Source organism: Ambystoma mexicanum, chromosome 9 (assembly GCF_040938575.1).
Source record: "Ambystoma mexicanum isolate Mex_15411 chromosome 9, UKY_AmexF1_1, whole genome shotgun sequence".
Lineage (NCBI taxonomy): Eukaryota > Metazoa > Chordata > Amphibia > Caudata > Ambystomatidae > Ambystoma > Ambystoma mexicanum.
In genome coordinates, this window is record NC_090931.1 from 637,632,276 (window position 1) to 637,649,873 (window position 17,598).

Sequence of the window (17,598 nt, forward strand, 5' to 3'; positions counted from 1 at the left end):
GATCTACATATAAGCATAGTATCAAGGCATCACAAAGCAAGCATAGAATTCACTCATTATTCATATTATCATCGGCCGGCGGGTGGAGAGGAACATGTGCCTCGATGAATTTGACCGCCTCAGATGGCACTGTAAAAAAGTATAGTTTGTTGTTGAACGTAAACTTCAAGCGTGCAGGGAAGAGTATGGCGTAGGGGATGTTCCTTTCCCTGAGGAGTTTCTTCACTCCAAGGAACTGGCGACGTTCCTGCTGAACTCCGGTGGAAAAGTCGGGGAAATTCCTGATCACCTGCGAGTCCAATCGTAACTCGCCTTTATCCCGTGCGAGGCGTAGAATTAGGTTGCGGTCCTTGAAGCTCAGAACCTTGGCAATGATGGGTCTTGGAAAGTCACCGGGTTTAGGCCGGGGTGACAGCGCCCTATGGGCCCTCTCGATGGTAAAGAAGGGAGACATGTCTGGGTTACCCAGTAGTTCCTTCAAGAGATCCTCGACCGCCAATTCCAGTCGACCCTTGAGCGCATTTTCAGGGACCCCAACGATGCGTATATTGTTTCTGCGCGACCTAGATTCGAGGTCATCACATTTGGCTTTAACCGCCTTCATATCCGAAACCAAAGTGGACACAGTGCCCTGGAGTGTAGATATATTATCTTCATTGGTACCAATCCTGCTTTCGGTCTCCGTGATTCGAACCCTGTGCTGATCCAGTTTGGCTCTGAGTGAAGCTACATTGGCATTAATGTCATCGAGCTTTTCATGGAAAGCTGCAAAGTTTCTAGCCATGGATTCCATTATCGCTGTGAGGTCAGTGGTGGGTGCCTCGGCGCATGGCGGGTCGTCAGCCGGGTCGCTTGGTACGTGGGCCGAGTCGGGCATCGGGGCGGCTTTAGCGAATTTGTCCATGGCCCCAGTTTTATTGTTATTCCTCGATCTGTTAGACATCGTAAATACTGTGGCAGGGGGCCCTGAGTGGCCAGAGTAAAGACTCGAGTGAGGAGATGCAGGAGAGGTTCAAGGCAAATGACAGTGGTCCAGCCCGCCGATTCAAACAAATCCTGACAGAGGCGGCAGGAGCTGTAGCATCAGGGAAGCATAGAGTAGCAGCAGGGAGAGAGTGATCCAACCGCCTTAGAGGGTGAGGGTGGTGTCCAGAACAGATCCAGGATGAGCACCACAGAGAGCACTGCAGGAATGCAGGCCTTAGTGCATAAGAGGGTATTGCATGGGGCCGTGAAGGTGATGGCCCGCAGGGAAGCCAGGCCGTGCCAAAATGTGGGCCCAGTATCAATCCGGGGTGCAAGGACCTCGCCTCGCCGCAGGATATGGGCCCAGAGACCAACCAAGGTGGCGCAGGAGCCAGCCGGGGCCGCGCGGCGCGGGGAGAGAGGCCCAGATCGAGGATGGCCTGTAGTGGATACGGGGCAATGTGGCTCCGGCGCGCAGCAGCCCCAGCAGCTCCTCACCTGGTATGTAGCCCGCAAGTGTCCTGTCAGGGAGTAGGTGCAGCTCCTCAGGTCCTCGGGCGCCGCCGGCAGCTGTGTAGAGCGAGAGGTCGTAGGCCGCAACCAGGCTGTGAATGACAGATCAGCGGGGCCCCAATCGAGTGCCGCAGCCAAGCCCGGCGGCGGGCGCAGCACCTCCAGGAGGGGTGCACCGCTCAAGTGTTGAGCAGCGCGGAGGAGGGGCGGTCCAGGGTCCCCCAGCACCGGGCTCTCCGGCCGGGCAGACCGGGCTCATCAAGGCCCGAGGGCCCCGGCCCCAGAAGGGGGAAAAAGTCCAGGATGAGCGCCGGTCCAGCGAGGGGCGCGACCCAATCCGCGGCGCCTCTAACGCGGACCGCAGGGCGTCTCAGCAGGCGGGCCAGTGGAGGGATGCGGCAGGGGGGGCCTTAGTGTGGTGGCGGGAGCCGGGAAAGAAAGTCTTCAATGGGGCGCCGAGCACCGCGGCGGCCTCGAGGGTCCCGCAAAGTGGATCTCCGGCTCCCAAGGTCCGATCCGAGCCAGGATCGCAGAAACACGTAGCCACAGTAATAGGGATGCCAGTGGGTCGGTCGGGTAGGCGCAGAGCTGCATTCGCCCGCAGATGTCCTCGGATGAAGAGCGGCTGTGCACGGAGCTCAAGAGCTAGGCAGCCATCTTGACGGCTGCTCAACAGCGCCCCCCCTTCCATGTGTGGTTCTTATTAGCACATCTCAGGGAACACAGCTCTTAATGTTACGTTCACCTGGTATCCACTGGGACGCCACCCAGCCAGTTGGTCGTTGGTGCCCTTCTCTATGACTCTCTGGTGTGGTTCTCGGTGTCGATGGGATTCCGCCTGGAAATGAAGACTATATTAGAACTGGACGACCAAGGTAAGTTTTTCCCCACCTCCCTTGTGTTTTCAGCCCTTCCGGGTTCTATTCTCACCTGACTGTCGGAATTGGTGAGCTCTCAGTCCTGCTCTCTGGGCTGGGGCGCGCTGTCTTTTGTGGGCACGGGCGGTCCAGTTACTTCACTGACTGCGGCCCTTGTAGTGTCTTTCAGGTAGGTCTTATTGCGATTGATGGCGTTGTTATTCTTGCATGCCTTTTCTCTGTTCTAAAATGTCTCTTTTTATCTCCCTTAGGTGCGCGGAGTATCCGCTTGGAGAACTGGGTAGGCTGGTTTGCACCGGTAGATGATGGCGCACAATAGCGATATGATGCGGTAAGGAGGCGCTTTGCGCACCGCAGCGATGTCTTGTCCTCACTGACTGACTGTGCTTTTCTCTTTTTCGTAGGACGCTGTGTGCTCCCAGCGCAAATGGAGTTCCGGAGCTATGCCGGTCGAAAATAAGCCAGCCAGGTAAGTCTCTAAGCGCTTCGTGGTTGTCATGTCTTTTACCTCCTTTAATAATGTCTTTCTCCCTTTTTTCAGGTCCTTCGATCAGGATGGCAAACTCTTCAAATGGAGCTGCCCAGGAGCTGCGAGCAGTGAAGGATGGAGATTGCAGGTAAGATTCTGCTGCTACCAATGTTCTTTGTTTTCTGCAGGTCCGGAATTCGTCAGGCTTGTGAGAAAGCTGGACACGGTGAGCGTTACGTTGCTAGTAGCAAAGTAACGCGAAGCGTGTTGTCTTGTTCGGGTGTGGTTTAAATGGCCACTGCAAAGTAGTCCAGGTAAAGTAGTCCCTAGGACACCACACTCAAAACACTAGACCGCCTAGCTTGGTTCTAGGAATTAAGATATGTGTATGCCTCCATGTTGGCTGAACGCCCTAAAAAGTAGTTCCACAAGCAGATGTCTATCTTTGTTTATGAGCCTGGTGCCAAAGGCGCCAGGACTGGCCCCAAGAGGGCCTGAGAAGTGGATGCCATGCCTTATAAGCGATCTGAGTCCTGATTCCACCTGGCCAATGGGCTTGTCATTGGGGATCAGGGCTGAGGGTCGTGACACTTATTTGCCAATTAAAAGTTACAAATCATAGTGTGCCCTATCTGTTGGCCTAACGCGCACCTGGTACTGCAGACATGGGTGCAGAGGCTACTTTCGAAGACACACTATCTTAAAAACCTCAGCTCGATCCCAGACGCGTCAGCGCCATTCGAGTTCTTCCCAGCCCAGACTTACATTTGCTACTTTCGCTCCCTGGCACAAGGCAGCACAAATCACAGGGGCCAGGGATATTCTGCTGTGTTCATTCTGATATATTGGTGATATAACTGCTTTATGGTTGGTGATCTGGGACTGACCTATGCTCGGGAATGTTGAAGTCTTGGAATAGGGGCATCTGGTCACTATAACTTAGAGTTTGGGCTGGCGGAGGTCAGTGGCTCGTGCCCTCCTTCCTGTGGGATAACTGCTCACATGGAGCTCTTGGCCCCCTCAAGGCCTTACAGGGTGCATTCTTTCTGGGTTACATGTGCCACTAATAGAAGATAATGAGAGTTTTATAAATCCCAGTGGATTTGGCCTTCCCACTGCTGACCAAGCTGCAACCTTCTTCTTCATTCACACATGTATTTCCATGTTTTGCACCTGGGGCTACTTCCCTGGCTGCAACACAGTGTCAGGCCTCGATTTCAAGATTGCTGCTGATTTCTAAAATGGTGTTTCATCTTGGAGCGCAATATACACTGAGTCACATAATAAACTACCTATAGTGCAGCTTCTATCGACAGCCCCCTCTCCCCTACACCCTACCAAAGCCTCTACAATACACTGTTAGGCCGCTGCCGCATTCAGACCCTCTTGGGGGCCTGGGACGATCGCCCCTGCTTCCCAACACATCCCTCTATCACACAAGCTAACCAACACTTTGGACAGGATCCTGTTATGTTCACTTTCATTCTGCCCATAAATCAACAAATCGTCTTAAAATGCCAACACTCCTTTCAAACCTCTGAACATCTCATACATTACACATTGAAAAACAGAAGAGGCTGATGCTAGTCCAAAAGGCATGCACTTTAACTGATATGCCCCTTCAGGTGTCGCAAAAGCTGTCAATGTTCTGGATACTGGATGCATTTGGATTTGGTGGTATCCAGCCTTTAAATCCAGTGTAGAAAAAGACTTAGCATTCACAACCTTCAATATAAGGTCTTGAAGTTTTGGCAGTGGGTGGCAGTCCACCCAGATCACTCAATGTAACCCCCTCAGGTCCACACAAAGCCGAACATGTCCATTTTTCTTTCTTGCCACCCCACTGGAGATAACCACAAGGACAACTCAATGGGTTTGATTATCTGTTCTTTTACCATGCTGTAAAAATGATCTGCAAGTTTCTTCGGCATACTAAAAGCTACAGCCCGTACGCCTTGTCTGACAGACACAGCATTGTGCTTCAATTTTATCTGATGTGCAAAACCCCTTAGGATAATGAGCCTATCTTCAAAAACAGCCTTATGATCTTGTAAGATCTTCTCCAGCTTGCTCTTGTAAGATACAAACAATACCTGATTATCACTGCACACATCTAAAACCATCCTCAACCGTGGCTGAGTTCCCCACCCCAGCACATTTATCCCTTTACTGGCCGAATACATTTTTTCTTCAGCAAAGCATTCTTTGAACTCCAATTCTGTCTGGAAATACCCTTGCAATGCTATTCGTTCTCCTCCAAACTGCTCAGGTGCAATCAGATCTCTTGTCAAACAAATGTGGCCAAAGAACTTGGACTAGGTCTCCTGAGATATTATACTCACTGTGGCACCAAAATCCACAACTAGATTGACATATTTACCACCAATATTAACATTGCATCAAGACAATGTTCTCATTTTAGAAGTGGCACACGATGATCCAACCATCAGTACAATGTTCTCTGCATTCCTGTCGTCTTCTACCTTGCCCTCCGCCGCAAGGTTTACATGGCCGCCTCTGTCCATTTCCAGGCACTTTCTGATGGATACAATGTGTCCAACACTTCCACAACAGTAACACTTTGTGGTGTCACGCATGATGCCTCTTCCACCTCTTCTTACACTCATTCCTCCTCCACTTGCAGATGTTCTTGAGGATCTCTCATTCAGATGGGAGCATGATGGGTTTGCACCATTTTGCATGTCCAATGCCTTTACTCCACTGGCACACAAGAAAAAAGCCCTCTTTGCATTTAAAATATATTTTACATTTGCCAGATTCCACAGGTGAGATCTAGTCCCAAAGTTTCTTTCATAATAATGTATTCATATATTTATTCATACATAAAAATACATCTTTACAAAAACACATTTCATCAATATTTTGCAACTAGCCACAAACAAAAGGCTAAAATGTAGATACCAAACCCTGTAAACCTAACACTACACAGTCACATCATACCAGTCATTGATTACATTTGCCAAATCTTCAGCATCTTTCTATTCCCCTTTAGAAATGACAAAAGAGCTATTGGAGTTCTCCTTAACAAACAATGTGTTTATCTTTAATGAGGCATAATATAGACAGACGAAGAGCATTGTTATGGGCGCGACATATGCCCCGACCTTGGCAAACCTATTTATGAACCACTACGAACAGGTTCACGCCTTTTCTGATTCCGACTTCAACAATTTGATACAGAAATGGCACATATACATTGATGATCCGGTCAGGCACACAGGCACAACTTGAGGCCTACAAGGAACACCTAAACAGCAACAAGTTTGGGATTGAACTAACACGGACACAGAGTTATCACACAATCGATTTTCTCAACATCAAAATCACAGTTAATGACACTGGATTTAACACCACCACTTACTGAAAACCTACCAAGGTCAACTCGGTCCTTTTTGCAACAAGCTGCCACCGAAAATCTGTGGTAGACAATATCCCTAAGGGGGAATTCATAAGAGCTTAGAGGAATTGCAGTACAAAGTATGCATTCAGAGCTGAATAAAACATACTACAAGATAGATTCTCAGCGAGAGGTTACAATGAGAAGCCTATCGAATCAGCAATCATAATGGCCACCAACAGGGCCAGAAAACACTACTGACCCAACTAGTAAGGACCAAACCAAAAAAGGAGAATTGTACAAGATATGTGACCATGTATCGCCAGGACAGTCACCGGGTGCAAAGAATCCTTAACAAGCACTGGCACCTCCTAAGCATCGACACAGATATCCAAAAATGGATACCTGCTAGACCCCAACTTTCATATACCAAAGCACCAACATTAAGGACCATGCTTAGTCCATCATTCATGGCACCTATCCAATCGAAGAATCTTAATTAGCTCAGCTCTAAAAAAGCTGCAGGTTTGCATATGCGTTGAATACTAAATCTGTCTACTTTAGCGATACCCAATGCCACGAAGTCACTGAATTTATAAATTGCAAATCAAAAATTGTCTCACATTTGATCATCTGTACCTGTAATCTGAAATATATTGGAAGTACTATCAGAGAACTGAGAACCAGGACCAGAGAACACCTGGGCCTTCTCAACTCACGAGACGCCAGGTGCCCTTTGGCATTACATTGGCAGGAAAATCACAGAGAAGAAAGAAGACAACAGATTTGTGGGACTGGAAGTCATCAAAAAAGATTCAAGAGGTGGTGACAGAGAGCTCAGACTGCGTCAACGAGAGGCAAAGCCCATCTGTAAATACAGACGTGTGACTCAAGCTGCCTCGCACCATGGACCAGTGTATCCCAACACAGTCCAAAGTCTGCTCATGTTATCTGATATTATGTCCATTTAATTGATTTTGGCGAATGTTAGACAGGCCAATGCACTTCTTTTTTGTTTCAATTCTGTTTATACTTATACCAGATTGTAATTCATGTGGCATATATATATATATATATATATATATATATATATATATATATATATATATATATATATATACATATATAGATGTTGGTCACCTTCAGCAGGATAGCTACACCCTTACATATAAATTGGACCTTTTGAGAGGGATTATCGATCATCTTTAGAGCAGGAAGTGGGACAGAGCACTCGAGAGAAGAGGGGCACCGAAATGACTTATGGCCGTTGGAGTGACAATCCACATACTGCTCATATGCCGAAGCCAGGTTGCTCAGACTGAAGCCCTACACACCCATATAGTTTGTGCTACTGTGCTTTCTTCCATATAGACCACTTATCATTCTATGTGAAAAAGGCCACCAAAGCAGAGAAGCAGGTCCAACAGACAAGGGAATCCTTTTTTCAACTATGCTCAAACACTGTGGTTGATCGAGAGCACAGCTATTGTGAGGATTAAGGTCCACAGGAGGTTAATCTGAGCAAAGGTGAGAGTCCTTTCACATGGCTGTCAACAGAGACCTCTGAAAGTCCTCTCAGAATAGAACACACTTGCTGCCCATGACTCTTTGATTGCGGCTGCCTTCATCAAAGACAGTCTTTTTTTTGCGGGTATTAGACCCGAACCCAATTCTTGATTCTGTGCAGCCACGGATTACTTGGGCTCAAGTGAACCGTGAAACAAGCAAAGACTACTGTAAAAGCTCACAGGATAGTTAGATGGCGCTAGAAGCTTTTGATAAAATAATGTTAAAAAAAACAATATAAATAATTTCACATTATAAATAATTTCAATTCAATTCAAAATACTTTATTTAGGGAACAAGCCCAAAAACGTGAAATTCAAATAACATACAAGTCATAAAAGCATAAGATCACAATATAACGAACAGACATGAAATTAAAAAAAAGATGCTAAAAACATGGATTACAAATATTGTGATCAGAAGCAGATTTTAAAACCTGTTAAAACCACTTTAGATACAGTAGCCAAAATATGCAGGAAGGCTTACGATTGATTGTTCACACAATATTTGGATCCTACCCGCCACACTTTAGCAAACAATCTGAAAAGCTACAAACTGCCTAAACCACTTCCCTGTGACATGTTATTTTACAGATAACAAGAGCATCACAGGGAGAACATGCTTGGTATTTCAAAAGGACTGGGAGGGTCCACAGTTATGCAATTTCACCCAAATGCTAGGGGTAGCGGAAATGACATGACACACCTGGTGACATCACAGGAAGTCACCATAGACCCAACAACATCATATGGATTAACATTTCATGACCTTTAACCCTGAGGAAATACCAGGAAGGGCTCACAGGTGTAATAATATGTGCTTAAAATGCCAAATAGCTGCTAAAGCTGACAGATGACTATTTTAGATGCAACCATATTTTCATTAGGGTACTGCCTTTCTATGCCATGAATAGGGTATGGTAGGAAAACGGTTCACCCAACGGAAACAGCACAGACCAGAGGCACTGCCATTCATATGCGACTATTGCATAATGTGGCCATTGACTGTTATCGTGTGCCCAATATACCTACACATGTCGTAGTCCTATTCTATGTAAAGCCCCACATTCCCCGGTGCTGGTATAATGCAGAATGCAAAGTGTTTTCACCTGTATGCAGACACTGCCATCCTATATCTGTTACAGCCATAACATGCATGGCACAACCTTACAGTTGTTTCCATCATTTGCTAAACACAACTTGAAATGTCCAGTGATGTCGCCCAAAGGCACTCAGTGCACTAAACACCAAATGTAAGGGATCATCTTACATGTCTAATTGCTTCCATTGTACAGTAATTGAAGCGCAGTATCAAGTGCCACCAAATAGCTCCTATGCATGGTATTAGGCACTGTATGTGCAATCTCACTTGTGTGCAAATGCAGATGCTTCCATCATGTGCCAAGTGCAGCCCCAAATAACTGAGTAATGCCATCTGGTGCATTTACCTTTCACTTGTATGTTGTAAGTCACCAATATGTGTTCTTTTGCTTCACATGTCTAATTGCTTATATGGTGTAAGACACCAAATGTAGTGCTCAGCCTTGCATTTATAATTGCTGCTATCATATGCGGCCAAACGCTTCTTCAAATCACCCAATAATGCCATCCAAAGCTCCTAAAGGAATGATATGTATGCTAAAAGTAACCATATGCATTATTGTACAGCCTTCACATATCTAATTGTTGCTATCATATGCCAGGCACAGTTACAAATAACTTGATGGCATTCAATGCCAATTAATGTCCCATATAGATGATTTAAGGCACCATACGCAGTGTTCAACCTCCCACGTGTAATTGCTTTGATAATATGCCATGGGAAGCCTCCAATGCTTGCTACAAAATGTCCTTATGGCCTCACATAAATGGTGTAAGTCACCATATGTATCATTCCACCTCAAATATCGAATTTCTCTGATCAAAAGTCAAATGCAGACTCAAATACCTAGTATGGGCATTCAGTGAAAATGAATGACTCAAGTAGAAGTTACCATGTGTAATTATTGCCCTCATAAAAACAATCAACAAAGCTTCAAAATCCCAGATATGCCACTCATTGCACCTATGGCCTACAATGTATGATAAATGTCACGATAGGCCTTGATTCACCTTGTTGGTCTAATTGATTTCCAGTGCCTCCTACATACTGTGCATAAGCATCACATACAATCTTTTGTTCGTATTAATTGAAGACATCTTATAGATGTGGTGGGGGGCAGAGCATTCTTGGGTAGAGCTCTGATAGTCAAAAGCAAACTGAGTCGATAAGAGAATGACTGTAAATATTGAATGAAATAGAATGCAAATCAAATAAGTGGCACCATTTAAGTTGTGAGAGTTTGATGGGAAGGAGCCAGCCACCCATTTTTGGGGGGCTAAGGAGACATCTTAAACGGATGTTTCAAACAATGGTACAATGACACTTTGGAGTGCTACAAACATGTTATGTTTTGTTAAAGTGCATTTGTATAGCGCCTTATATACTATTGGTGTGATCTCAAAGTGTTGTGGGTTAAATGCCCTTGGTGACGGCAGTCCAGGTCAATAGAGAGATAGTAGAGTAGTAAATAGTGCTTTGGGCACTCAGTAAATGTGCAGCCAGGGCGGTTTATGTGGTGTGTAGCTGCATTCTAATACTAGGCGTGGTGCGGAGGTTGTGTGAGGTCAGTAGAATGTGTGCAGCAAGGCCGTTGACTTCGGAGTTTGCATTCTGGCAGTGGTTGACCTTGTGTATGAGATTATGTGTGCAGCTGGGCCGATTTTCTCGTGGGGTATAGCTGCATTTAAAGACTGTTAAGGTGTTCATGGAGGTGGTAGGTATGTGCACAGCTAGGCCGAAAATGATTGAGGGGTATAATTGCATTCTATTGTTTGTTGGTATAGAGGAGATAGTGAGCATATCGGTATGTGTGAGTGTCTGTGTGGATTGCTGGGAGACCCCTATTCCAGATTACCTTCCAGTGCCTGCTGAGCTGAACGTATCTATTCTAGAGGCTCGCAGCATTGGTTCTCCGCGAGTGATTCTCTGTCAATCACAGAGTTCGTTCAGATTACGGGGCTTAAGGTTGTCATTCCCTGCTTGGCAGTGTCATCGGTGTTGAGTTGCTTTATTTGTAATCTTTATTGGATTAAGTGAATGGCAGGTCTGTGGTTGTCACTGTGTCTTGTTGAGTCTGCCATTGTTTATTGGAAGATACCTTCTTGTTACATCCATTTACGTTTTATTGGATTTATGAGTACTAGCTAGATTCGATAACTGGTGTTCAGTGGACCGAGGGACCAGCAACAGCCACTATGGTCATCCCTGAGTCTTGTTGTGTCTGTAGATTGCTTATAGGATGACACCTTTTAAGTGTGCATTTACTTCAGTTCGATTCTATCAGACATACAAGTGCCTCCTAGGTATGAAGACCGGTACTCGGTAAGTCCGAAGGTCAGGCAACAGATCAGGCCGGGATGTAAGTGGTGTGCCTGAACTGGCAGTGTTATCTGCAGCGGGGGTTAGAGTGTTCCTGATCTGGTGTGCGTTTGGAGTATTGATGACAGGCAGCAGCACCTCGATGTCACTTGCAGGAGCTTGCCTTGCCAGATTCCTCGCCTGTTTCGGGCAATATTTCCTTGTGGTGGATCAGCGTCAGTCCTTTGCTGAAGCTTGGTTATAAGTGCCAGTGTGCCCATTTTCCAGGCCCTGGGTAGTTGTTTATGGCAGTTGGATGGGTATTCCTGTCATAGTTTATGGTTTGAATTGCTGAATGATATTGTATCATTGTTCTTTTCAAGAGCTACGAGTGCTAGGGAGCTCATCTGATTGGGGAGTGTAGTGCATATCTGCAAGAGACAAAAGAGCAAGTCCAACCCAAGCATACTTGATACTGCGCCGCAGGTGAAGGAGTTCATGGCATCAATTCACAGGCAGATCAGGGTAGCATGCCTTTGATCAGACACCACCTCTGCTAATCTTTACAATTCTATCTAGATGTGATGCATGGCTATTCTTCACAAATCTATCTGAATGTAACGCACGGCTAATCTTCACAGTTCTATGTAAATGTGACACATGTGTAACTAATCTTCACAATTCTATGTAAATGTGACGCATGGCTATTCTACGCAAATCTATCTGAATGTGACGCATGGCTAATCACAATTCGATGTAAATGTGACGCATGGCTAATTTTCGCAACTGTCACGACTGGCTGGCACCGGCGTTCCCTGTGGCGACGCTGGAGACTGCGTGCACTCACCGTTTTCCCCTCTTCCAAGATGGCTTCTCATCCTCTGGGTTACGGTGCAGTGTTTTCACGTTCACAAGTTAGATGTCCTCTGACGTCATCTCGTTCTCTCACGGATTCCGGATATGGTCCGGCAGAGCCGAAGCCCAGAGCGTCGCTACTCTCTACAGACGCTACGTGAGTTCGCAACTAGGGGGTTTACTATTCTATTCCTCCTACCTATGCTTACCTTTCCTTTTCTACTCTTTCCTACAGCCGTCCCATCCTGCCTAGCCTTCCCGTTCCGCAGTCCACAGATAGTCCCTCCTTTCAGACAAATTAGGTACTTACCCAATCATTATATTGATTCCTCTCATACCTAGTTCCTTCTCTCATCTCTCGTTACTTATTTCAAATCAGGACTTCGCCGAGGTACAGTGACCCGATCCAGTGATTCCTGTAAAACTTGAGGAGCTGCAGCCAGCGGAGACGCGACCGATCCAGCTTCTCATCCATCCCAGCAGGGTTTTTTCCCCAGGAGGGTTTCCCTGGGATCCCTTGCACACCCCTTCGGTTCCCTCTTAGGGAGGAGGGAGGTGTTAGGGGCCTCAGGGGACTCCCCAATTGCCTCGTGGACTGCTGCACGAGACAGGTTAGTGCCACATCATTACAGCTAGCGACGCCTAAAATTTATGGGAAGAAGGCTTAGATACACATCATGACTACTTTGCAGGCAGCCTTAGATCAAGTGCAGCAGTTGACGACCGCAGTACAAGGATTGTCCCACGAGGTACAAGCCTCAAAGCATGAAAATGCAATCCTTAAACAGCAAATGTTCAATAAGGCCCCCAGGGCCCCCAGAAATTCCTCCTGGCCCTCTACCAGGCGGGAAATATGACGGAAACCCGCATTCTTTATGGGAATTTTTGGATGCTTGTACGGTGCAATTTGCTTTTAAGACATCATTCTTTCCCTCAGACAGAGATAGAGTGGGATATATGATTACTCATCTCACGGGCCCCGCGCTAGCCTGGGCCACGCCTATTGTCACTTCCAATAATGCCATATTGGATTCTGTGCCCGCTTTTACGGCGAGTCTAAAAGCTATGTTTTCTCGGAGAGAATACAATGTCTCCTCTCAAGAGAAACTCCTAGACTTCAAGCAAGGTTCTTTAGGAATCTTAGAATTTATTACCCGCTTTAAACAAATGGCCTTAGGCACATCCTGGGCCGATGATGCACTTATCACATTGTTTAGGAGAGGGGTGTGTGAGGAGGTGAAGGATGAATTGGCTCGAGTTCCGAGACCAAACACCTTAGCTGAACTAATCTCATTAACCATACAGCTGGACTTTCGACTGCAAGAAAGGCATGCAGAGAAGAGGAAAGGGAGAAGTCATCGCTCTGCGCCAGAATTGGTATCCTTCTCTAAATCAGCCACTGCAGACGAACCTATGCAGTTAGGCACTACACGGGGTCCTCTGACTCAAGAGGAACGCGCCCGTAGAAGAAGCCAGGGACTATGCATGTATTGTGGCTCTTCTGATCATACCGTGCACGAGTGCCCAGTCGCTCCTCTCAGAAAACCTTTCCGTTCGGGAAACGCCAGACCTCAACCGTAAGGGGACCTACGGTCGGGGTAACTGATACAGGTTCCCAATCTCCTACAAGGTTGTCTCCCTCGCTGGACATGGTAGTCTTGCGCGTCACTTTTTCTTTGCCAGATGAAAACATCGTTTCTGTCCCAGCATTGGTTGACTGTGGAGCAGCCGGTTGGTTCATGGACGATTTTTGGGCGAGAAAACTGAATATTCCCCGATCTCCCAAAGCTATCGCAATACCAGTTGAAGGCGTAGACGGAACCCCACTAATATCGGGACCTATCCGAGAACAGACTCACACTTTGACAATGCTCATTGGTTCACATAGGGAGGAAGCCGTATTTGATATAATAAAAGCAGCTCACTACCCTGTCATTCTGGGCTTGCCCTGGTTAAAACTACATAACCCATACATAAATTGGGCAGCCGGTTCCATTTTTTTGGGATCTGAATATTGTACCCAACACTGTCTTACTGAAGGATCAGTTGGATTTTGTGCTCCTTCATCTAACCCTGTGGCCTCTCAAAGGATAGTAGACCTGATTAGTCCTGTTACTCCTGAGTATGAAGAGTTTCAGGACATTTTTTCCTCTTCCCAATTTTCTGAACTTCCGCCTCACCGGAGAGATGATTGTTGCATCCGTTTAGACTCCTCTCAGCCACTTCCCTTTGGAAAGATGTACATCCTTTCCGAGAAGGAAAAATTAGTCCTACGGCAGTATTTGGATACCCACCTCAGAAACGGTTTGATTACGGAATGGACTTCTCCTGCAGGTGCATCATTATTCTTCATAGCTAAGAAGGACACGGAGGAATTACGTCCCTGCATTGATTATAGGGGTCTTAATAAGATCACGATTCCTGATCGATACCCAATGCCCTTAATACCGGACATCCTAGAAGCAGTAAAAGGGGCAACTATTTACACAAAGTTGGACCTCAGAGGGGCATATCACCTCATTAGAATCAAGGAAGGGGATGAGTGGAAGACCGCGTTTCGTACCCCTTTTGGACATTTTGAATACCGAGTAATGCCCTTCGGACTCGCGAATGCCCCGGCAGTTTTTCAAAGGTTCATTGACCATATATTCTCAGACCTCCTTCTTCATACGGTAGTGGTGTATCTTGACGACATATTGGTATTCTCCAGGAATCCTAAAGAACATCACTGACACGTATGTCAAGTGTTACACCGATTACGGAGTAATCACCTCTATTGCAAGCCTGAAAAGTGTATATTCCATCAGACTACAGTCACGTACCTGGGGTTCGTTTTGTCCGCTACTGGAATTTCCATGGATCCTCGCAAGGTGACCGCTATTCTGGAATGGTCCTCTCCTAGTTCTGTCAAGGAACTACAGAGATTTTTGGGGTTTTCGAATTTCTATAGGAAATTTATAGCAGGATTTTCATCAATCGTTCTGCCCCTTACAAGACTACTCAAGAAGGGAAAGCCTTTTTATTGGACAGAAGACGCCCAGTCAGCCTTTGATACTTTGAAGACTCTCTTTACTTCTGCTCCTCTCTTACGAATCCCAGATCAAAGCTTACCGTTTATAGTGGAAACTGATGCCTCCCATTTTGCGTTGGGTGCGGTACTTAAACAAGCCTTAACTCACGGACCAGAACACCCTGTGGCCTTTCTGTCCAAGACTTTTTCTTCCTCTGAGATCAATTACACGGTGTTAGAGAAAGAGTTGCTGGCGATCAAATGGGCCTTTCAGGAATGGAGACATCTCCTGTTGGGTTCCCAACATCCCATTGAGGTCCGCACCGACCATCAGAATCTCAAGAGTTTACAATACGCTGAAACTCGTAACAGCCGGCAAGCAAGATGGGCCCATTTTTTTCTCCCTACAATATCACTTTCACTATAATTCCAGGTAAAACCAATCTTCAAGCTGACGCTCTATCTCGCAGAGATCCGGATTGCAAATCTGGTTTTCAGACCGAGAGATTGTTTCCTCATGCTACGTTCATATCTATGGTCCAGGACTTCCTCCACTCTGTAGCAGCCCAAACTCTAGTCTTAATGGACTCCATTAAAGGTCAGGCAGACAAATGGGGACTAAGTCTCGAAGACGGATGTTTCTACCGGGGTCATCAGGTCTACATTCCCTCACTCCTGCTCCGAACGGAAGTCATGCACATGTGTCACGATTCTATGGTTGCTGGACATCGTGGAATAGCCAGTACCCAAGAACTCATACTGAGACATTTCTGGTGGGAAACCTTAAGAAGGGACGTGACTGATTACGTCTCTTCTTGTGTGATCTGTTTGCAAGTCAAGGTTCCTCGCAGTAAACCGTTGGGAAAGCTGGCTCTAGCCCAAATACCTACTCGTCCCTGGCAATTGATTTCCACAGATTTTATCGTTGACTTACCTGTCTCTAAAGATCATACAACCATTATGGTAACAGTGGATTATTTCACCAAAATGGCTCATTTCCAGGCTCTACCCTCAGTACCAACAGCTCCACAGATGGCAAGACAGTTCATAGACTCCATCTTTTCCCGGCATGGTCTTCCTGACAGCATAGTGTCAGATCGAGGTTCCCAATATATTTCTCGATATTGGCAACAAGTCTGCTCTGCTTTAGGCATAAAGAGAGCCTTGAGTTCGGGATACCATCCTCAAACTAATGGGCAGACTGAACGTTTAAATCAGACTCTGGAAACGTATCTGCGCTGTTTTGTATCAGCGGCACAGGACAATTGGAAGGATTGGTTACCCTTGGCAGAGTTTGCCTACAATAATGCTCCTCATGCTTCTATCAAAACTAGTCCCTTTCATTGTACCTATGGGTACGATCCTTCCTGCTATCCCTCATCTCTTCTCAGAGCTTCGGCCTTTCCAGATGTGGACGCCCTAATGGGCGACATTCAACAGGGACATCTTTTGGCCAGAACCCCATTACTGGAAGCTCAAGAGCATTCTAAACGTTATGCTGACTTGCATCGTTCATCGACTCCAGTGATTGTCCCGGGGGATTTGGTCTGGCTCTCAGCAAAGTTTCTGCCCAGACATCTGGTTCCCTCTAAATTGTCTCCGAAATATTTTGGTCCTTTTACAGTATTGAGAGCAAAAGGTTCTTTGGCTTTTGAGTTACAGCTCCCACCTTCTTGGTCCAGGATCTACCCAGTTTTTCATGTTTCGCAACTCAAACTTCACAAATCGGATCATTTTGATCGATCTATAAGGGCCTACCCGCCTCCAGTGGCTACTATGGAAGGTCCGGAGTTCGAAGTCTCGGGCATTTGTGATTCCCGTTATCATCGCGGTCGACTGCAGTATTTGATCCATTGGAAGGGTTACTCGGTGGCTGACCGTACGTGGGAACCGGCTTCAGCAGTTCACGCCCCCTTACTGGTTCGCCGTTTCCACAGGTGTCATCCGGGCAAACCAGGAGGTGTTACCCTCGGAAGGGGGCATACTGTCACGACTGGCTGGCACCGGCGTTCCCTGTGGCGACGCTGGAGACTGCGTGCACTCGCCGTTTTCCCCTCTTCCAAGATCGCTTCTCATCCTCTGGGTTACGGTGCAGTGTTTTCACGCTCACAAATCAGATGTCCTCTGACGTCATCTCGTTCTCTCACGGATTCCGGATATGGTCCGGCAGAGCCGAAGCCCAGAGCATCGCTACTCTCTACAGACGCTACGTGAGTTCGCAACTAGGGGGTTTACTATTCTATTCCTCCTACCTATGCTTACCTTTCCTTTTCTACTCTTTCCTACAGCCGTCCCATCCTGCCTAGCCTTCCCGTTCCGCAGTCCACAGATAGTCCCTCCTTTCAGACAAATTAGGTACTTACCCAATCATTATATTGATTCCTCTCATACCTAGTTCCTTCTCTCATCTCTCGTTACTTATTTCAAATCAGGACTTCGCCGAGGTACAGTGACCCGATCCAGTGATTTCTGTAAAACTTGAGGAGCTGCAGCCAGCGTAGACGCGACCGATCCAGCTTCTCATCCATCCCAGCAGGGTTTTTTCCCCCAGGAGGGTTTCCCTGGGATCCCTTGCACACCCCTT